This window comes from Lagopus muta, chromosome 14 (genome assembly GCF_023343835.1).
Source record: "Lagopus muta isolate bLagMut1 chromosome 14, bLagMut1 primary, whole genome shotgun sequence".
Classification (NCBI taxonomy): Eukaryota; Metazoa; Chordata; class Aves; order Galliformes; family Phasianidae; genus Lagopus; species Lagopus muta.
Genome location: NC_064446.1, coordinates 12,418,259 through 12,441,599, shown reverse-complemented (window position 1 = coordinate 12,441,599; position 23,341 = coordinate 12,418,259). Strand labels below are relative to the sequence as shown.

Genomic DNA, 23,341 nt, shown 5'->3' with positions numbered 1-23,341 from the left:
GGGGCGCCCTGGCACAGAGCAATTTAGATATGCACTCACATATGTGTCTCCTAGCCCCACATTTCCAGTCCTGGGCCTGCTGGCTCCCTCCTTCCCATCCCCTCTTCCACATCTCCACCTTCTCTCTCCTCTCTGGTGCCAATTGGCCATCCCTACGTTCATCAGAGCTGTTACAGCAGCAGGGTGCCGCGTGCCAGGGAAGATTATTCTTGACTGGTTGCCAAGCCCTTTGCTTCTGCTCTGGCACACAGATAAAATGTTAATAGGGCCAAATGCATTCGACACAAAGGGTGAAACTGTGTGTTCCAGGCACAGAGCCTTTGCCATCCATTTAGCATCAGCACGGTCTGGATCCTTCCAGTTCATTTTTGCTTGCTAAAGAGGAGCTGACCAGGGATTTTCAGGTTTGACAGAACCAGGACAGAGATACACCCAACTCGTAATAAGCAGCTTAAGCAAAACCTTCTTCTTTCTCTCAAATCACAGAACCAGGTACATATGCAGAAGGCATATGGACAAGATGCTGCCATTTCAGCAAGGTAGGTCAGGGAGGGCTGAGCACACCCTGGTAGCTTCACTGTGCTATCACTGCACTGCCAGGCACACAGTGTTACCTTACAGTGGTATAAAGGAATCATATCCCTATGATGTGGGGTTGATTGCAAGTGGACAGAGGTATGTTATGACATGTCTGTGTATCTTAGAGTCATGGTGATGCCAGATGACCAAAGCTGTGATCAGCTGCAGCACTATGAGATCAATAACAGGTTTCTTTTGCAGAACAGCAGATTATTTTTTTGTAGAAGCACTCATATGACCAGTTTTCATTAATAATCATTATGCTTTACGAAGAAGGGTATTTTCAATAGAGGTGCATGTTTTTTCATGCAGTATGCAGTTTCTCTCTTCCTTCCCTCTGCAATATACAATAAACTCATCATAAGATCTATTAATAAACTCTGTTGGTGAATACCCCGAATGCTTTACTTAGTTGGCAATTACTCTAGGGCCTGGACCTAAAGCATGCTGATATCAGTGAAAAATAATTTAAACATGCTGTAGGAGACTTAGGGAAGAGTTCTGATTGTGCCATAGGCTAGGAGCTGAGTTTTGTTCCAGTATGGTGATGGGGCAGGAAGAACATTGGAGCCTTTATTTATGATTTGTGTTGTGATCTCCCAGAGGTTCCCCTGTCCTGGATCAGGCACAGGCACAGTGCAGTCATTAAGTGAAACCTCCAAAGAGCTGTGGTCATAGCTTAGAGCAAGCAAATATGTGATGAATACGGAGTGGCTTGTAATAACTTGGATCGAGTAGGGGTCTTCCATGGGAATACAGTAATTGAAATATTTCTCACTTGGTTCAGGAGAGAAAGAGGCAATGTTTAACATGTTAACCTATTAGCATCCACTTAAGCGTTGTTAAGGGACAGAGCCAGAACTCAGAGCTCTTAAAATCCTGCCCAGGTTGCATTTGAGTTTTCAGGACTGGTCTGATAAGGTTAGCAGAAATCAGTCTCTAACACTCCCTGCAATTAAAAAGGGCCATCTCTCTGGGAGGCAGGGAGAATGTGAATGATTTATATATTCAGAAATGAGCTTCAGGAGGCAAGCAGGAGCTATAGATGGCAGTAGACTTTGTTGTTCTAAATGCTTTTTCCCTCCCTTCTCCCCATAATTTATTCAGCAGAGCTAGCCAAATCCTACATTTGAAGAAATTACTTACTGAACATGTACTAACAATATGAATTTGTTACTTAATATTGGGATAATGATAAGCAGTGCCCTTATAAGAGTGCTTTTTGCCCTAGTGACTTAGGGCTCCCTTTGGCATGGAGTTTCTTGTCTTCAGAGATCATCAGCATCCATGAAGACTCAGCCCACAAGTGTGCTGGGAGGAAGGACACATTCCCTTTCTCACTATCCTTAAGAGTTCTTCAGACTTGATTTTTACACCGTATGTAGGGTGGAGATGTTTATAAGGAATCCAGTTCCCCATAGAATGGATACCAAATTATTGCTACTTTATCACCTGGAGTACATAGGTGCCACAGTAATTACTTCAAAGTGTAATCACTGAGTAATCGACAGGCAATATAATTACTACCTGGATGCAGAATATGTAATTACTGTGTTATGTAGAGATAGGGTATTTGCTGAGCATATCTTTCTTAGTTACCAAGTAATTTAAGAGAATTTACATGGTATTTGTGTCTGAGAGGCAGCAAAAAATCACCCAGCTGGGATCTCTGTGGAGGGCTATAAACTTTCTGCCAGCAGGAGTTGGATGCAGTTTCAAGACAAGAAACATTGGAGGAATTTGCTTTGTACCTTTTTTTTTCTTTACTTTTTTCTTCCAAGTTTTCTGCCTGTGCAGCATTACCAGAGGAACTGTAATCATTGTTTAATTAACCACTTATTAGGGATTCTTGAGAGGTGAAGAGTGTTCCTTTGTATCTTGCCATGTGGGACATCTATGGCAGCCATGAGAGTATATTCAACCAGAAAGGAGATAAATGAAGGGAGAAGAAGGAAAAAAAAACAAAAGAGGATAAACAAACAACAAAAATAAAGATGAACAGGGTTTCCAAGGTCTGAATTGCAGCAAAGTGCCTCTAGTGCCTATCACTGCCTGGGAGCTGTTTGTGACCCCAGGGTGGTATATGTGGGGTGATGAGTGGAGGATGTGACTGCAGCTTGTGAGTGGTGTAGGAGGAAGGCCAGGCATCCCTTGCACCCTTGCCTTTTGTCCAAAGCATTGTAAGCTCACTCGGAGGACGATTTCAGCAGGGTTTCTGCTCTACGACTGAGAGCTGTCTTGCCAGCAGCAGGGAACAGCAAAATTTATGGCTGTACCTATGCTAATGACCCGCAGTAACAAAGCAGTCTTTTTTTTTTCATGTAGCCTCTGTTAAAGCACAGCAGTATCTTTCCCCTTTCTCTCCGTAGGAGAGTGGGTGGTGTTTACTAACATTCCTCCTTTCTGGTCTTGGAAATGCCCTGCTATGGTAAATTGCAGAAGGCAGCCTGTTGGAGCTGTGTCCTCATTTACACGGAGATCAGAAGGGTTTCAGGGGGCAGTACCAGACAGCATACATCCCTGAGGTAGCTCTTTTCATGACTGTACTTTGCCTTAATTACATTATATCGCCCTCCCTAGAGAAATCTCTGACACTTCTGGCTTTCATAAAGCAATACTTTATCTTCTTTTTCATTAAATAGTAGCTACTCATTAGGGCAGTTTAACATTTTGCCTTTCCTTCATCTTGTAAGGCAGCTGTGTTCCTGCACATTCTGAGTAGAAGGAGACCAAGGTATTTCAGCTGTGGAAAATTTAAGGGCTTTACCAAACAAAACCAACCAACCAAACAAAAGAGCAATTAGAGGATTTAGATTCTTCTCTGAAAGATGTTTTGCAGCTTTCCTTTTTGGATGAGTTGCTCTTCTGTAATGATACCCTCGCAGGCAACACCATAAATGTAACCACAAACACCAAATGCAAAATGAACTTGGCTAATCCCCTGCATTCAAACCATCCCTCAGCTCTCTATTGATAAACAGGGCTTATGCTCTTGTCCCAGTGAATGCAAATGCTATTTGCTGAAAGAGTGCTCTCCTGGCTACTTCTCATTATCATGCTTCTATTGCCAGGGATCCTGGAGCTTTTTAGTAGCTACCAAATCAATAACGCTGTGGCATTCACACATTTCTCATTGCTGCTGTACGTGGTACAGCATGAAAGTCTGTGCTTCATAGAGGCTGAACCTGATACTGATAGCTGTGTACTCATACCATCCTTTTCATCTGCGGTTTACAGATCTTAATTAAGATTTATGGTGCAATGGGTCCTTATATCTGGGTAAGCCAGGATGGCCAGATGTTAGAGGGAAGGGTTTCAGGAAAGCTCAGGCTTTTAGTCAAAAAACTAAAAATAATCAGCTCCTAAAGCAGTGGGCTCCCACTGCCCTGCAAGGCAAACTGCCTTTCTCTGAACTCAGTGCTGGAGCCAGGGTCTGCAGCCCAGGAGCTCTGACACCTGAGTCTGATGACATTCTCTTCTTTTATTGTTCCCTTTTTGGGACATTTCCTAAAAATATTGTATTTTAGAGACTCGATTGCCCAAGCCTTTAACTCATCACTGGGGAGGTTTCCTTCGCAGGCCTTATAAATAGCTAAATAAACAGATATTTACTAAGCAACAAAAAATGGAATAAACACAATCAGTTTTATTCACTCTAACTCCTGGAGACACTACGCTGGAACAAGGAGGCTTCCAATTTCCTACATGAGTCACTATGTTCTTGGATTCAACCTATCAAACTGTATCAGCCAATCACATTATATAATGTAATGTAGCAAGACACAACAGCCCGTGTTTAACCTAGAAAAGATTAAAAAACACGGCCTACCACGGTCACTGGGCTGTCCTGGCAAAACTGCCATTCTCTTTTCCATCCAGCTGCCCAACCCCTGCTGTCCTTCCAGCCTGGTGAGCTGGGAGAAAGCCTGTCATTTTTAGGAACAAAGATGTGAGCTGTTCTGCTAACAGGGAAGCAAATGCTGCTCGTGCCATTTCTCTGTTTCGAATGCTTGTTGTTCTGAGGTTGATCCCAGGGTGCTTTGTTTTACAGCCATGCAGAACCAATTTTCTCTGGCTAAAAGCTGGAGCACCAACTGCAGCGCGGGTGGGAAGGCTGCTTATTGCGAGTGCTGCCTTGTTCTCAGCTCAGTAAAACACGTGTGGAGTGGTTGAAAATGGGACATGAGGACCTGATGAGAGGCCTTTCTTCTTAGCTCTGGCTTGCTGGGGGTGTCAGGGTCATGGTAAACTCTGCAGTGGGTTATGAGGGAAACCCAGTGGATCTTTGGTATCTGAGGGTGTTGACCTTGGCAGTGAACCACATCACGTTTATCTTAGAGCTTGAGCAGGAGGGAGAGGAGAGGAAGCAAGGTGAAGTTTTAGGGACGATAGGGAAAATTGTGCCTTAGGAATACGTTAAAAATGCTACTGAACAGCAGGAGCATGACTGCATGGTCTGGTGAGGGGTAGGAAGGAGTCAATGTGAGGAGCCTATCCAGGCTGCTTTTAAGCAAACCTTACAATAATACACCTCTACACAAAGCCATTATGAATAAATGTCTCGGGAGAGGAGCTTTTAATGTGTTTCAGTGTGAGGTAAATGATCCCATGCTGACAGAGGCTGTCACCTTCTCAGTGCCAGCATCCTGCATGAACAGCCGGTCCCCCAGCAAAGCCATTGCCTGTCCTTTATGAGACAGCAGCTGGCACTGATACTGCTTTGCTACCAGCCACATTAAAATAAAAAAAGTGGCAAAAACCACCAAACAAACCCCAAGAACAACAACAGGAAGGAAAAAAAAAAAAAAAGCCTCAAGCTGTGCTGGAACAGAAAGTAATTAAGAAATATTTCATATCTCCAAGCGGCCCTGAAATTTTTATTCCTGTACATGAAGCTCCGTAGGCTCCTCACGGGCTTCTGCTGCTGCTGTGTTTCAGTGCAATAAATCCTGCTGCCTTTGGAGCCTGACAGCCAGTCCGGATGTGATCGGAAAACCAACGGGTGCTCCCTGTAAGGTTTAGTCCTTGCCTGCATCAAGTCTGCTTATATCAGTTAAGCTGGGATATGCTTCATGAACGAGTCAGAGTAGCGAAATGCTGGCCTTACTGGGGAAGATGAAGATCAGAAAAGGTGGGGTGAAGAGGAGGGATGAAGAGAGAGTGGATGTTCAGAGAAAGAAACTCCCAGCTGCAGTATTCTCATCCAAAACCCATGGGATCCATTCAGCTTGAGCCCATCCCTGTGACTATTTACGGCTCTGTCAAGGTTGACAGTCCCCAAATTGAACTTATCTGGCAATAAATAGCGTACGTTTTAATCTCAGTGCACCATCTCTGTGCCTTCCCAGAAGCACACAGCTCTGGGCTTTGCTGAGATGTGGAACCAGGGCTGAGTGTCCTTGTGTGTCCCTAAGGCAACAGACAGTGACTGTCACCCACCTGTGTAGGACCACGTGCCCTGTGCTGCTGGCAGCTGGCATGGGAGGGAGGCAGAGATGCAAGCAGGCTGTTTCTTCTCTTCTGCTGATCATAACAGAGAATAGCTATTAATATATATATATATATATATATATATATATAAAAATAATAATATATATATATATACATATATATATATATATATATATATATAAAGCTTTTGTTCTCCCTTTGAGTTTGCATTGTTTGTCTACAGATTTTGGGTCTCAGTCCTATTTCCCCAGTTCCCCTGCATCTCCCCATAGTACCAGAGGTAATGGCCTTAAGTTGTGCCAGGGGAGGTTCGGGTTGGATTAGGAAACATTTCTTCTCAGAAAGAGCAGTGATGCAGTATCACAGCTGCCCAGAGAGGTGGGGGGTCACCATCCCTGGAGGTGTTTGAGAACAGTGGAGATGTGGCACTGAGGGACGTGGTTATGTCTCAGTGGGGGTGGGTTGATGGTTGGACTTGGGGATCTTAGGGGTCTTTTCCAACTGTAATGATTTATGATTCTATCATTCTGCCACCCATTAATCTTCTTGTTGGTAAAGATCAGAGATCCACTGTGTTTGTTCTGAGCTGTCTTACAGAAACCCAGCAGAGCTGCCTACCCAGCTGGCAGCCAGCACAAGAAACTGTTGGCAGCAAAGCCCTTCAGAACACATGCAGGGCATGGGGAAGACACCTTTGGTTCCTTGCCCTGCAGGTGGTAGGGATGTGGCTTTCTGAGCTGGGCAGGCTTCACCAAGCTCATGGTAATAAGTGAGGGCACAGGTTGTAAGTTTCCTTTTCTTGCTTTTTTCTCACATTTGCCATCAGGTGAAGCAGCTAAGATGCTTCAGTGCAGAGAAGGCTCCATCTATTTTATGTCTGTTTTGGAAGAAAAGTCGTGGTTCCATGTTGAGTTGGGGTAAAATCAAACAAGAACTTCATTACTTTAAACTGAAGGCTTCATTTTGGTTGTAGCATTGCACTGTATCTTCACTTTGCTCTTATTTTTGCAGGATATTGTATTTGAAGGTTAAAAGAAACTAACGCTTTATTTAAAGTAACTCGAATCTGATATTTGATTTCACTGACAATGTTGGGTTGTTTGCTTTTTTTTTTTTTTGTCTGTTTGTTTTTTAATTTGGAAAACATTGTCAGAACGGAAAGCTTTTCCTTTAGCAGTTTCCCAAGTCTCAACTATTCTATTTTTTCCTAAAAACCTTGAACTGGAAGGGACCCAGTTACCTCCACTCTATGGCTAATCTTGGTCCACTTCAAAGTGTCCGTAGCAGAAATGATTTTGTACCTTGGAAAGGTTTCTCAAGAAGCTTTCACTTGAGTGATGTGGAGGAAAGCCAAAGCCCCACAGCCCTGGGGGAGGCACAGATTGAAGGGCTCTTCTTCTCTGTCTGCTGAAGCCTCACCTCCTTCCTGCAGTGCCAGCTGCATTGCCTGAGCTGCAGCAGCTGCTGCCGCCGTCCAGCCCGGCCACGGCTCCCCAGTGAGCATGGGCAGCTGCTGTGCTTAATGTCTTCCTCCTCCTGTCCCTCAGAGCACTGATTGGGGGGGACCAATTAAGTCCATCTCTTTGCTTCTATTTCCTTTCCCCTTCTTCTGTTTCCTTCCTCCTTTTTTTTTTTCCTCTTTGTTTTCTTTCCCCTCTTCCTCCACGCGTGAACTAATTGATGTCTCATCTATTCAGAAGTTTGGCCCTAAAAAGTAACCTTCAGTTAACTGCTCACATAACTTGCCTGTCACTTTTGATAACAGTCAGGGCATCATTTTTGCAAGTGTTCAACAGTAAAATTACTGCTTTGCTCTTGTCAAGCAAATGAGCCCTGAGGCTTGTATGAGAACCATTAATGATCACGCCACAGTGGGACTGGAGAACTGGGTGGCCTGGAGAAGCACTGCTTCTTAATTCACCGTGCCCCTGCCGAGCAGTTTAGGTTTAATTAACCTGCATTAACGCCTGCTGGGATAGCATTTTCCATGCCTCCTTTTTCAAGGGGTCAAATGGAGCTGGAGACAGCTGCTGGTGTCTCAGGTGCCCTCTGTACGTGGCTGGGATCCTAGAAATGTTTATGTCTGTGCTGTGGAAATAAACTCTGCTTATTATGCTCATAAAAACTGGTGGCTATAGCCTTGGGCTTTGCAAGCCTTGTGAGCTGCTGGAGAGAATTATTGACAAAACATAAAAATGCTACGGCTCGTGGTGCTGGCTGCATGACTGTGCTCTGTGATGTGCATTCTCAGGGACAGGATTATGCAGCATTTCTGGATTGTTCTGCAGAGTCTGTGTGCGTGGGTGTTGCAGTTTTCCAGAAGTTATGTTTTCCATTTATATCTGTGCAGTAATCTAATTAAGTTTACTTTCTAATGGCGAAGAACCCTGAGGTTGTGATTTGCTTTGCTGAGACTGCACCCAGCCAGCACCAGAAGCGTGAGCATTAACCACCACAGCAGCACCTGCTTAACTGCTGGGTACCAGGCAGGGGGAGGTCACAGCTCCAGTTCTAGCACTGATGTTCAAGAGGAATCCACAATTTTAATGCAGCTCTTGACTCTGAGTACTTCTTGCCACTCTTTCTAAGGATGTTTCCCCTCTGCTAAATGTTCCTGCCTTTTGCTTCCTAGCCATTTTCTAGCATTTTCCGTACTCTGGTGGTTCCTAAGCAATTACACATGAAAATCCCTTCAACTGAAACCCTTCTTAGCAGACAGGGTTGTATCCCTGCTGATGGGAAGCTTAGAGCTCAGCATCACGGTTGGATGTCATGAAAGCTGGGTGGGGGTCCAATCTTGCAGATGATTTTGAAATATGAGGTGTGAGGTCACAGTAAGACTGAAGAGCTCAGTACCCTTCACAGAGCCCAGGCCAACAGCAAATAAAAGAAAGCTGAAGCAACAGTAGGTTTGGGACTGCCCAACCGTGTGTCCATTTCTCCTTGGGGTTACATCCTTAGGGTAGGCCAATAAAATGTATAGGAAAGATCTGACATAGCTCATCTGATGTAAAACTGTCTCTGAACTGGAACTGTTTCTAGGCAGACAGCAAAATGGTAATGATAGCCTCAGTTCAAAGTCTAAGAGTGCAATGAGCCCTGAGACCCACTATGCACATGTGTGCAAATGCCTACACAAAAGACTATCACTTAAGTCCTGTTTCTTTATGAAATTACATTTTGAGTGGGTCTCTGCTGAATCCATCCTTGTTCCTTTGCTGCAGAAAGAACACTTATTTTTCTTCTTGTTGGGTTACGATTTACGTGTCCAAGAAGTAAAATAAATATCAGAATCAGAAACTAATGCAGCTCTCCCTGCATATGGAGTTCAGACTGGCTGTGGGTTTTATAAGGTGCTCACCAGCCCCTGATTGATTGCATCAAAGCTCCTCTGGCTTTCTTGTATTTCTGGAAAAGATTCTACATGATCTATGAAAGAACTGAGCCTACTGAAACAGGGGCTGATGTGCCAGAACTTCTGGTGCTGTGCAGCTGAAATCTCCCTCTCTTTTTAGAACACCCAGAGCTCTTATCCTCTTTTTAGAACAGCCAGAGCAGAGGGCAGTTCATGTCCTGTGATGTATGGATGTTAAGATACACAGTCACTGTCCTCTGTAGGAACAGGAGCAGCAACGTGTCAACAATGTGATAGAAACGAAGTGAAGGCAAACCAGTATGGCTTCCTATTTCTGGGATCACCAGCTGGGAATCCTCTGGGCTGCCTTTTAGGCACCATTGCAGCTGCCTTCTTCCTCATGCACCATCTGCCTCTGCATTCTTAGCAAGAAATAAGATGAACAGACTTGTCCACAGAAACACTTTTCTGTCCTTATTTCAGCATTTCAGTGAGTGGGCAGGCAGCCCACCAGCCCCTGCTTCAGAGCAAGGAGAAGATGGTTAAGAACAACAGCAGGGGCTAGAATGGCTGTGAGAAGTGTCTTACAGTATCAGCAAGGAGCTGCGAATCACCTTTTAAAGTCTGCCTTCAGAGAAAGGTAAGATGGCTGTCAAATTAGTAGTGTTATCCACTGTGTTCTTCCCAGGATGGAGGGGACTGCTCACCAAACACTTTGAGCAGTGTTTGCCCATGACTTCTTGTGGCTTGATGAGCAAAGAAACTGAATTGCTAAGGAAGCGATTAGTAGCACATATTTACTTAGGTTAATTGCAAGGCATAATGGAGGATCAATTTGATTCAGTGGGGCTGCTGATGGAGTCATCTCCCTGACAGTGCTTCATGGCCAACACCTTTCCTTGATGTTGAATTTTGTTGATCCTTGCTTTTTTCCAAGCCTTAGCAGGCTGTAGCTACGAATTTAGCAAGGTTTGTGGGTCACATCAAACCTTGCTTTTGCAGTTCTGGGCATGGGATTTGGGTGTGCCATGCATCGTGGCTGAATTCATTTGGTTTATCATTGTAGTCCAGTGAGGAGATTTCTAAGGAGGAAAACCATTGTCATTCATGCAAGTAGTAGCCATCATTCTGGGTTCCTGCTGAATCAATATGGCAAACTTCCTCCAGCAAAGATGAAGAATAGATGGTTTTAGGTTATCTGAGTCCTTAAAGCCTGCTTGCAGTAGCCCTATTTTCATTTTTGCTAGCCAAGGCTTATGGTCATCCCATTGCCTAAGTATGAGTGGTTGCAATGTATCTCACTTCTCCTGGGTGCAGCCCCCTGCTGCTCTTGGTGAACCTTTACAGCTGCCCCAACACAGTAATATGGAGCCGTCTCCATCACTCTACCATCTGCCACCTACCCCAGACCTCCCCTTGGCTGCAACCCAGGATCTTCACTGGCTTTGCAGATGCCCAAACACCCCAATGGCTGCAGGATGGGAGTTTAAATAAAACAGAGCACTGATGCAGAGATGAAATTAATTAACGTCCCTGCTATTAAATTGCTGTCACTAAGGGAAGACTTTTGTTTTGCTTCTAGGATGACAGTGTTTCATTAGGGGGAAAAAAGCTTTGAAACACTTTATCATGTTTATTTATCATAAGTAAGTTACATCATTTTTCTTGTGATGTTAGCAGAGCACAGAGCTTTGGCTCTCTACCCTGTGTGAGGAGAATTGCTATGAAAAATCTGCTTTTGTGAGCTTCTAGGTTGCACCCAATTCTGTCCATTTCTAAGGCCTCATCCTCTGATTGCTTCCACAACTCAGCAGCTGAACACTCCAGTGAGGGGCCATTCTTTTGTCATTTGTTTCCAAAGATACATGGGCAAAGTGGCATACACCTTTCAGAGCATATACCAGCTGTGGATTGGTGATGAGTGAACTCTAGAGGCAGATAAACTGCTGTGTGGGGAGAGGAAAGGATCCTTTCCTGTGTCCTGTCCTTGTCCTGCTTTAGTAAAAAGCAAATTGCTTGGGTTTCATGTTACCGGAGGCTTGCATGCAAGTTCCTTAGCTATGGGTATACCAGGAAGCAGAATAAATACATGAGAAGTAAGGAAATATTTTTAAAAACCCTGCTGGAATGTGACTTGGAACCCTAGGGCCGGGCTGCAGCCATTCACACCAAGGGACAGTCCTGCTCACAATGGCAAACTTCTCTAGCTTGACACTGCTAGACTAAATTGAACAGTGTTCTTGTGTAGGAGTAGAGATGACATGGTAGAGGTGCTATGGTCAGGAGGTTTGGGCAGCAGCTGCCCGTATGGCTCCTAACTGCAGCCAGGGCTGTCATTTTCTCACTGTCAGAAGCACTAAATTAAATTAAAACAAATAAGTAACCTCCGCTGCCCCCACAGAAGGCACCTCTATTTTTATCATGTGAACTAGGAGAAGAAATGTACCTGGAGGGTGCACGTAATTTATTTAGAAAAATAGGAAAGGAGAATATCTGCCGTTGATGAAAAAAATCCCCAGTCCTTGGGGTATTTGATCTGTTAATTATCCATACCTCAGAACCCATTATTCACACTTTTCTGCCTTCCTCCAAGAAATCTATTTGGCAGCTATATATGTACATATATATGTGTATTTGCAGTTCTCTCTGAGTTCAGCAGGAATAAAAGAGAAGAAAAATTCAAGTTGTGAACTATTAATAAAATGCTAGCACACAATGGCCTTCTTTGTTTGATGTTTCCCAGTAAGCAGATTGAGACAGAGATTTCTATTATGTCAAGGGATTGAATCACCAAAAAAATGAAGTTTTGCAAACTTGCCTTTGCCCAGCTAAACAACCAAGGACAAACTGCAGCTCCATTTGGAAGCACGCAGCGGTGGTGACTCATATATATTAACAGCAGCAGGGATTTGGATCTCTTGCACCTTATTGCTCTTATGCCAATCTATTCATCAGCATAAACATCTTTCCTCTGGACAAAAAGGGAGGCCCTGAGAACTCAGATTTACTCTAACTTGGTGCATAGATTTCCTTTGACTGTGGTGGGTTTTAGAACTACCTGAAATGGCCTGGTGCAGTGCAGGTAGGAACCAGGAGCCAAACCTGATTATCCTGAATATTTTGAAGGAACACAGAGAAATCATTTTTATGATGCAACACTGCTGGTGAAACAACAGTTCTACTTTCAGAGCGAGCTCAGAGCCATTGAAGAGGCTTACAAGGAGGGGATGGAGGGCCTTTATATGCTCCTGTTTTACTTTTTTGCTGCTTTGTTGGGCAATTTTCTTTTTGTCATTAGTGAATTCACACAGAGGTAGTTTCTCTGGCATTGTAACACAAGTGCCCTAACTGTGCCTTGACTCCTTCCTGTGGAAAAATATGAGTGTCACTCTTGTTGCCCTGATTATGTGTTGTAGGGATTGTGTTAAAAATGCAGCCACTACAATTTGATCTTGAAAAACACACAAATCTTCTATCAGAATAAACAATTCCAATAGCATGTTGGCCTTTGTGACAGCTACAGGCCTGAGAGAAACTTAGATACACATAGAGCTAGCAGTGACCTTCAGCAAACTGGATTTCAGCCTCTGAACTGGAGAACGGTTTGTTAAAATGGGATTTCTATTGCTTCTCTCTATGATATACATCTCCTGTTTGGAGCTGTATTTTCTGGGTTCCTCAGAATCCTCTCTTTTAAACTGTGAACTGTGGAAGCAGACGAACGCAGCGCCCTGCTGATATTTGCAGAGTGCCTCCTATTCCATGGGTAATGTCACGAGCACCAATGGAGCTTTAGTCAGCTTTGGATACAAATTTTCATACAATTTTCAGTGTCCATCTCTGTCTTTAGAAATATTAGGAACTATTTCCACTCCAAAAGAGTGGTGATGCAGTGGCACTGCTGCCCAGGGGGTGGGGGGGTGTCACCATCCCTGAGGATATTCAGGAATTGTGGAGATGTGGCACTGAAGAACATGGTCAGTAGGGATGGTTTGGTGGGCTTGGACTTGGTGATCTTAGAGGTCTTTTCCAACCTTTTTGATTCTATGATTCTGTCATTCAGTGCTGTTGTTTTTTTTATGTCATGTCTTCTGCAGGACAGAAGCTCAGATGTGATTTGCAGAGCTATCAAATGAGAACAAAAGAGATGCACGCATTCTGAGTGAAGTGGAAGAAAATATTCTACAGCTAGAGAAGCTGGTCTGAGGCTGTGAACACGTGTATGATGGATCACTTGAAAGATCACAGTCCAAGAAGGTGTGCTTCAGTATGTAGATTTTATTTTTAGTACATTTTATCTGAATATCCGTGCTTTTTCAGGAATAGAGTTATATGATGGGGCAAGCATACCTTCCTATGGGGTAGTTCTGTCCCCAGAATGCATCAAGGCTCCAATGAGACTGCACCATTCAGATGTCCACCACATCAGAGGTGGGTGAGTCTGAGGAGCTGGGCTGCATCCCTCACGCTGATGCTGCAGCTGAGCAGGGTGCCAGCCTGGGAACAGGGCACACAATGGTAATGAAGCATATGTCTGAATTGTCTTCTGTTGTAAATGTGACATTATGTATGTCAGTGAACCTAGTGTCAATCCACGGTGGTTTGGTTATCTCAAGAACAGAACAGACAGCCAACATACATCAGAGTATCCCTGAGTTTCCCAAGTCTGACTGCAGGGTGGAACAGGAGATGAAAGAAAAGTTACGATTCCGGATGCTGATATTGTGTTGTGCTTCTTTTATTGTAGGTCAGAAAATCACCTAAGACCTGTGCTAGGGAACAGCACTTTGCACATGGTTACAATGCAGATCACAGAATGAGGGATCCAAACAGTTCACCTCTACTCCAGCCAGCTGGCTGGGACATGTCAGCCTCTCTGAAACTCAGCTCACAGCCTCGTAAAACAGTGGGTAAACTCCAGTTCCAGCACAGGCTGACCTTTTCATAAACCTGCTGTACTGCTTTATATTAGCTGAGCCTCTGGCCCAATCGTTTTTAAATACCACTGTTTGCCAACCTTGCATTGTTCCCGCAAACTGAGTGTGTTAAGAGAGGATAATTAGGGAGAACACCGTAATTAATACCACAGATAATAACCCAGAGGTGTAATTTAGCTGCCTGATTCGCACTGAATTCCCTGGGCTGTAGCAGGAGCAGCAGAAGAGGCACCTGCTGATGCCTGTCCTACAGCCTCAGCTCTCTGCAAGAGGCGACCGCACACCAAGCAAACAGGAGCCCTGAGGTCCCTCCTGAGCAGCTAATGATCGCCTTGCAGACAGCGATGGCATGTCACCATTGATTATTTTCCCATTATAAACTCCTTCCTCCTCTCCCTCTTTGCTGTGATCCGTTGGGTAAACACAAGAAATAAGTAGGAGCGGCTGAGGTTTGCGCTCACCAAGTGTTTAGAGGAGGGGAAGCACTGACTCGACTGGCAGTTATTTCTTGTTCTGAGGAAGTGGCTGAAGTTGAAAGGGAGTCCAAAGGGACGTGGTGGGATAGGGATAAAAACATTTTTCAGGTCTGTGAGGGCTTTTCTACACTGACAACATAAAGGGCATTTTTTAATACCAACTGCTGTCCTCAGTGCAGCTGCAAATGACAAAGCATCTCCTATTGCTTAAACCAGAGCCAGCATTGATTTCGTGCAGTGTGAAGTTCTCCTGTTCCTACAGTTTTTGCCCCAGTTCTAGTTAGACTTATAAGTTTGCTGAGGTAATGCAGTCATTGATATGGCCTTATGCTTAAGGTTTATGTTAAGGCAAGCAGCTACTGAAAATCTACAGGATTGCGTTTTCCTACCCCAAATACTCTCAGAAATTTTGGGGAACTGCCGTACTTCTGCTCACGTAAACGAAATTGTGGTTAAACACGCTGATGGAAGGTCATGCTTTTCTTCTGATCTGTTTATTTATTATTTATTGCGTGTGGGTTTTGAGCTGTCATTTCCTAAAACTCGTTCCTTGCATGATAAATGAACGTGTTTTATTCGGGACATTGGAGTGCACCTGACAGACCCAAGCAGTTCCATTGACCTTCTCGGTGAATTTCAGTGTTTTCTCTCTCTGGGTCTATCCTTTCCCACAGGTTTGAAGCCAAAAATTTGTCACTGGTAACTCTTACCAGCTGTGCTAATCTTTAGCTGTGCTATCCTTCCCTGAGCCATGACATAAAGGTTGGGCATTATAACTGCCTATGAGGTGGATATCTGGTCTGTGTTAATTCTCTCATCTTCAAACAATGATTTAGTCCATTCCAAAATAGCTTAGTAAAGGAGGTGTGGTCAATCATTCTCCTGATTTACTCTTTCTCTCTTTGCTGAGCATGGTGGAGCCCTGGCTGGCTAATGAGGCAGGGTATCTAATTTTTAAGTAAGTCAACCTATTAAGTTGTAAAATGCAGATGTGAGAGTTTTTAAAACCTCCCTCTGTTCTCTTTATTGTGCAGTGTTTGGCTTTGGTTGCTGTTTTTCTTATTTGTGCGACATGCACCTTCACTCAGCTTTCCTGATGCAAAGATGTGAGTTTCTGCAGTACAGCATGAAGGAGGAAAGGAGAGGAGGAGGTTTGTGAGAATAGAAAGGCAATACAAATCTAAGAAAATGAACCTGATGTTATTTTACAAAGCGCTATCAGCGTTTAGCAGGGGAGCAGAACAACAAAATTTGTGTCCTGCTAGGATAAGTAACCTTGTTTCCACCTGTTTTGTGCTATTTTTTATTTTATTTATTTATTTTTTTGCATGGAGAAGGTGGTTCATGCCTGATTGGTCAATAACTGTGTTATACCAAGTCTTGTTGTCTGCTGTGATGGTTATAAAAAGTGGGGATTTGTTTTCCTTTTTTTTTTTTAATTTTCTCTCTTGTTTTTCCTTCCCCTTCTGGCTGTCAGAGTGAATTTGTATCTTCTGGCAACATTGGGGAGGTGGGAAAGATGTCAAAAAGAGGACGTAAAATGCATTTTAAAGTGAGCTGTTAGGAATTGGTTTGACATTTCTGACAAAGGGAAAGGTTACTGCACACAGCTTTTCAGCTCCTATCTTCTTATTCCTTTTCTTGTCAATCATAACTGAAGGAGAGAAATTCCTCATCATGACTGCCTTGTTCTATGCGCACAGAATATCTGGCAGCTGGGCTTCACTTGGCATCAGCCACACTGCCCAGGCTGTGTCTGGTGTTTGGGGACATCTCCCTTGAGTGTCCCCTGAGCTTTGGGTGAGCTGGCTGCCAGGGTGAGGGGTAGCCCTGGTCTCTCTCCCCACTGTGTTTTCCCATCTCTTTTGCAGGAATAAGAAATGTCTGCTCCTTCCCTCTTGCATCCTGCAAAGAGACCTTGAGCTTTGCGGAGTGACCTCCTATAGAAATCTCAGATCACAGATTGGGAGCTATTTGCATAATCTAATGAACCTTTACTTTTAACAACAGACCAGTAACACTGTTGCCAAGTTTGGCACCCAGGGATGTTTGGCATCTGACCTTGTTCCTTCTTTGATCACCTGCTTGGAGGATGGGCCACGGATAGATATTTCATGTTGGATGTTAGGAAAAAATTCTTCTTCATAAGAGTGGTCTGACCCTAGAACTGCTGCCCAGGCACTGTCTGTGGAGGTGTTCCAAAACATGGAGATATGGCACTGAGGGATGTGGTTTAGTGGGCAGTATTGGTGGTAGGTGGACAGCTGGATGAGATGATCTTAGAGGCCTTTTCCAACATTACTGATTGCATGATTCAGTGATTCTATATAGATAGAAACTTTGTGCAGACAGGAAATTTAAAGGCAGCACACAAATGGGCAAGCCAGCACTAAAAGGAGGGCTGTTCAGAAAAAGATCTACTGGTGAAAAGGTCTGGATTTTGAATGCAGAAATGTTTTATTGTTGATGCTTAAAACTGCAATGAGCTGAGTCTGAGACAAGGGAAATCAACGTGTCTGAGCATTAACTTTAACTAATAGGTGCTTACCTCGTGTTTGATTCTTGGATAACTCACGGACAGGAAAAGAGTAAGATTATTTGCCAGTTCATTATGGAAGCAGTAATTAGCTCTAACTGGCTTTTGGTTTCTTCTCAAATCCTTCTACAGGACCGGCTTGATTGCTTCAGTTTCCTGCAAAATGAAAGACTGAAGCACTTTAAGTATTTTGGTAAAAATATGCAAATTTGATTGTTTTTCCGAAAGCAACTGAAAACATAAACTTATTTGAGGAAACTCTCAAGTGTCTGCTCTTTAGCTGAGCATTAACATTTTCTGATGCAGACGCAACAAATAAGTTTCATTAATTCTTTTTCTTCTAGTCCGAGCTTGCTTAGCAGTTCTGTGGTTTTCATTTAGGTGGGAGGGGGATAAACCTCTGCAGAGTTTCTGTCTCTGCTTCTGGGTTGCAGCTCTTGGTTTTGCTTTTTTGTCTTTCTGGACTAAACCCAAAGACACTTTTTCCAGAGGCCCAGAGAAGCCTCCAGAGGCAGAGCTTCCCTTGGCAGGCAGCAGAGCACAATTGCAAAGCAGGAAAGAAGAGCCTTATTTAGCAAGCAGTTGTTGTTTTCCGAGTTGATGAAACAATTAGATGGAGATGATGCTCTGTTGCTGTTCTGCTCTTTTAATAGCACAGTGCTCCTTGGCCAGGACGAGCTTCTTTGTAGTTTGAGCAAACCAGGTGGAACCACACAGGAGTCTTCACTCAACCTCTCCCTGAGTCTCACAGAAGGGATGTTCAGCTGGCAAAGGGCAGCTGAAGAAGGAAACCAACCTGGCAACAGGAATACTCGCTGCCTATTGAAGCACTTAATAAAAAACTGGAGCAATCCCCTCCCAAAAATGGCTCTACAGCCAGACTGCAGACAACACGTTGAGCACTGCCGTTACCTCCCCATGCAGGTGCAGAAGGTGCAGTATGTTCACCAGTCAGCATGGGGTGAGAGCTGCTCTGATCTGCACAGGAGTGACAGCTCTCCATACACCTGTCATCCAATATGGATTACATGGAGAATGATGAAGAACAGCAGTGCTGCCATAGATCAGACCAATTCAAGCAGCTGCAGGTCTGGAGACCTGTTTGTTGTTTCTTTCTTTCCCACTACTCCTTCTGGAAGTAAATAGTGTTGTCTGCAAGCTGAGCTTGATGCTAAACATGCTGGAAATGCCAGGCAGTGGATGCTTCCACACTTCCATGCTGCTGCATATGGATTGGCTTCTCCAAGAGTTGCTAATAAACAATTTGATGGCCTGATTTTATCAGCCAGACAGGAAGGTGAATATAAAAGAACAAGAAGAAAAAAAAAAAAGGAAAGGGGATTAAAATTAACAGTGATCTCAATTCCCTGAGTTTCAGTTAAACAATCTCATTAATCCTGTCTGCAGTGCATGTACTATGTCTGTGCTCCCCGCTCTGACAGGTCCCCAAATCACATTCACTGCCATTCATTATGTGCAATGGGATAAAACATTTATTCAGAGTCATGTTTTATTCCGGAGGAAAAAAAGCTATTTCTGTAAACTCCAGACATCTGATTAATGGGTGGCACTTCCCCTGCTGGCCCCAGGCCCTGTGCCCAGAGCTGGGTCCTGCTGGTCGTGCTGGGATCAAGCCACCATGAAGCAGGGCAGGCATTGGCTTCACCAGATCTTGTGCTTGGAGGCAGCACAGCCTTACCTGCAGATAAGCAGCAGATCTCATTTCCAGCAGCCATTTGCCACTGAAAACCAGCCAATGCCTGAAATTTAAGATGAAACATTGGGAGCTGAAAGCAGATGGGCGTGCAGACACATGGAATAGCCAAGTTTTGAACTTTGCAGCAAGTCCACAGTTTGCCCCACTTACAGGCATGTTGGTAAGCCAGCTCAGTAAAGGCTTAGGCTGAGGAAGATTCACTGGAGCTGACACATTTGCACATTTCAGACACAACGTTGCAACCTAGAGGTCTTTGCTAACAATCCTCACAATGGTGTGGACAGAAGCAATCACAGTTTAATGGTACAAGCTACGAAATACTTAAATACATTTGCTGTTCAGAGCCTTCAAACCAGCCAGGGAGCCTTGTTCCCCATCCGGAGGTACCATGTGCCCTAGCAACAGGCAGATCTGCTGCACCCTTTGCTTGTCTTTCTGATCAAAATTGGCTTTTTGTTTCTGTTGTTGTCAATGGCTGTATGTAAATGAAATGAAGCCATGTGTATATATGCACATATATATAATATAACACAACTATTTGATAACAATACTTTTTACAAGCAACAAGTCCAATACAACCTAGATTTCTATGTTGTTCTCATCTGTGACTCAGCCCTACTGTAGAACAAATATCCTCTTCTCAATTTGTCCCCTTGTGTCCCAACAAAGCCAACACTACCTCCAGTGCTCAGCCAACACCTCCTCTCAAAATAAGTAAGAGTGGAATTTGGATCTCTACAAAATCTATGAGAATGCTGTACACCTTGAGAGCCCTGCATCAAATTTGCCTGAAAATGGCCAATGCATTTAGGAGTTAATAGGGGTTTTAGTCTCTATGCTCTGTTAAGCTTTGTTTCCTAAGGAATGCAGGCTGAACTATTGCTCCGCTTTCTTAAGACAGTTATGCACAAGTGTACATGCTTCTTTAAATCAGGAAGCATGAAAACAGATTAAGGTTTTAAATCACCACAGATCAATTACTGAGCAGCTACTGCAACCTGCTACCTCTGCTGAACTAAGGTGCGGGCAGGAACATCTAAATCAGCGCTGCTTCACCCACAGCTCTCCGAACACAACTTATTCAGTGCTGCTGAATCTCACCCCTCTGCAATCATCTTGCTTTCAAATCACTGTAGGAATGATAAAACAGAAGCTCTCTCTCCGTGAGGAAGGTTCAAGTGTTCTTGTAGCTCTCAGTTCTTCTCAGTCACCCAACAAGTAGACCCAAACTGGTGCTTCCGTTCTTAGCATACAGTGCATATTTAATTCTTCTAGCATCTGTTATTCAGAGCATCTTCAGAATATCTTTGCCACCTTTCATCCCAGTTGCTTTCGTAACAGGAGTTGCTTCTTTCTTGAAAAGCAGCTGGCATTGAGCTGAGCTGGGGTACCAGGCTGCTTGTATTTAGGGTCCAGTCTAGACTAGAGTTACAATGAAGTGAGAGTACAAGGATGATTACTTATCATCTGATTATGAAGCAGCTGAATGTCACAAGACAGAAAGGACCTTAAATTTCTGTTTTTGTAACCCCAAATTGGAGAGTGTGCCTTTGGGCTTTTCTGATCTATGGCAGAACAATGTTGCTATAACTAGAAATTGCTCCATTTAGTTCCTAAGGGAAGAATCCATCCAAACTGAATATCGTCAGCAGTAAAATAGCTAACTTTTGGGAAGAAGATAGCACATGCTATAAAAAAAACACGACCCCACAAACAGAATTTCCCCCTGTAGACTGATAATGACTCATTTCAATGTTGAAAACATAATTGAATTGCTCCTTGCAGCAATTAGGAAAGCTTGTTGATGTGCAACTATTTAATTGTGTTTTGATACTGTGGACTCTCTGTGGCAAGCTGCAAGCACCATTTTGCCTGTGAAATCAGTTTATCTTTGCTGCTTATTTTTTCCCAAACTCCATCCTATTCCAGAATGCACAGAGATTGGAAAGTGGTAGGAATTTTGGGGAGACTACGGGCCTGAGTCTTTCCCAGTCACCTGCAATGGCTGCTGCCCAGTGGCACATTAAGTGTTTCGTAGCTTGTACCATTAAACTGTGATTGCTCGTTGTGAGGATTGTTAGCAAAGACTTCTAGGTTAAAATGTTGTGTCTGAAAGGGTTTTGGGAGCAGTTGCATATATGCAGCTCTTGCAAAACTCAGGCGTCTGAAGAGAAGGGGAGGTGAGGGATGTCTGGGCACAGTTTAACATCTGAAGATGACCTGTGCTCAGCACCTGGGTCAAAGCAGGTAGGAGGGCTAGAAAAGTAATAAAAATATTACGTTTCCCATTCCCAGTGGCCAAATGCATAAACACCTTCAGCATGGCTCATTGTCCCTGGTGGCATCTGGTTTGGTTGCTTAAGCAAAGGCAAAAATCCTGGCAGGGACAGATGTTAAAACTGCAAGGATAGAATTCACCTACTATGGCATGGAGTTGCTACTCCAGTCCAGGCGAACTTCTGTTGAGTGATGTTTGCTGATGTATTCATCTCAAGAGGTAAGGAAGAAAAAAGGTTGTTTGTTCTCTGCTAAGGGGAGTCTCAGAGATGATCAGAGTCACTGCCCAATAGCATGTGGAATCCGGGGAATGAAAGCTGTACCTGTGAACATCAGGATTCCTTGTTAGGGGATTGTGCAGGGAAAAGCCAGCACGTCTCTTTGCTACTCTGGCTGCCTGCCACGTTCTGAAGTATGAGCCAGTTCTGTCTGGGCAGCTGGATCTGCTTGAGGACTCTGCCAATGACGAGGCAGGCAGCTTGTGAGCATGAGAGGTGGTCAAGCTGTCAGAAAGCATCCCTTCCTCGGAGCTGTTATGGACAGGATACAAATGCAGAACCAGCTCCTTTGCTTTGGCCAAGACCAGCACCCTGGGTGAAGAGGCATCTCCACCTGCCCACTAGCCATTGTGACTTGGCACGGGTAAATGGATGAAGATATTTGATTCTGGACTCCAGCATTTTGGAAAGGCTGCAGTTTATGTACTTTCTAATCTAGCACGCCTTCACTTTAGAGCTGCAAAATTATCCTTTTTTCTCAAGTCCTGTTGTTAGTCACCTGCAGTAGTTACAGCCAGCAGTTATGTCAGCACAGCCAACCTGTGGCACCCAGTTAGGCACATCAGGAAAGAGTGGAATTATTTGATTCTGCTGCTGAAACATCCTGGAGGACAAGCTGTGCCCTCCAGGTCAGCAGATTTGAAGATAGATCCAGAGGAGGGCGACTAAGATGATCAAGGGGCTGGAGCACCTCCCCTATGAGGACAGGCTGAGGGAGTTGGGCTTGTTCAGCCTGGAGAAGAGAAGGCTGCGGGGTGACCTCATTGCAGCCTATCAACACCTGAAGGGAACCTACACCCAGGAGGGGAGTAAACTCTTCAAAAGGGCTGACAACAGCAGGACTAGGGGAAATGGTTTTAAGTTGAAGGAGGGAAGATTTAGGTTGGATGTTAGGGGGAAGTTCTTTACTAGGAGAGTGGTTAGGCCCTGGAACGGGCTGCCCAGGGAGGTTGTGGATGCCCCGTCCTTGGACGTGTTTAAGGCCAGGTTGGACGGGGTCCTGGGCAACCTGATCTGAATGTGGATGTTTGGTGGCCCTGCTAGGCAGGGGGGTTGGAACTACATGATCCTTGGGGTCCCTTCCAACCCGGGTGATTCTGTGATTCTGTGATCTGTGATTCTGTGTCTCCAAAACACAAAGAGAGTTCAGATCAAGAGCTGTTCTCAGGCCAGGATGAATCACAGCGGGATCTAGGATGCTTCTCTGAAACTGCTGCCATGAACATCGATGAGTGAACCTGGTCAGTTTTCTGCAGTCTGTAGTTTGTATGAGTTGTGTTATATGTTACAACTGTATGAGTTATGTGCCAGTACATTCTGTTGATAAAATACTGTATCACGTACGATGGCATTTTTGCAATTATCAATTTTGTTGATATTGCTGTTAAAAAAGAAAAAAGAAAAAAAAAAGAATGTATATTCAGTGAAAATGGAATAACTTCCCTGCTCTTGGCTGATTAACGTTGATAGCAGATTTGGAGAACTGAGAGAGTTGGGAATTTCCACCAGCTGGCAACTTAATATTCATTACGAAAAGCCTAGCAAGAGTTTGTCATTTTGCCTTGCAAACTGTTTTGGAAACTGTTTTGCTCAAGACATTGTTGGAATAGCCACAAACATCAGAAAATATGTCTGTGATGCCATCAGGGAGAGATTAGTTCCAGGGGTGGTATGGTTAGGAGGCAAAAAAGCACCCCTCTCCTTTGTAATGGAGAGAGGGAAGATGAGGTTGGGT

At 44.1% G+C, this 23,341-nt stretch overlaps 1 long non-coding RNA gene across 1 annotated transcript in view; it reads left to right on the top strand.

Moving 5' to 3' along the window:
- The window catches only part of LOC125700420 (uncharacterized), a 56,714-nt gene extending 43,089 nt beyond the window's left edge, over positions 1-13,625 (top strand). The window contains exons 2-3 of the long non-coding RNA XR_007379927.1: positions 9,869-10,025; positions 13,483-13,625. This is a non-coding gene — a long non-coding RNA (uncharacterized LOC125700420). The remainder of the gene's footprint in view (positions 1-9,868; positions 10,026-13,482) is intronic.
- Positions 13,626-23,341: the final 9,716 nt, after the last annotated feature.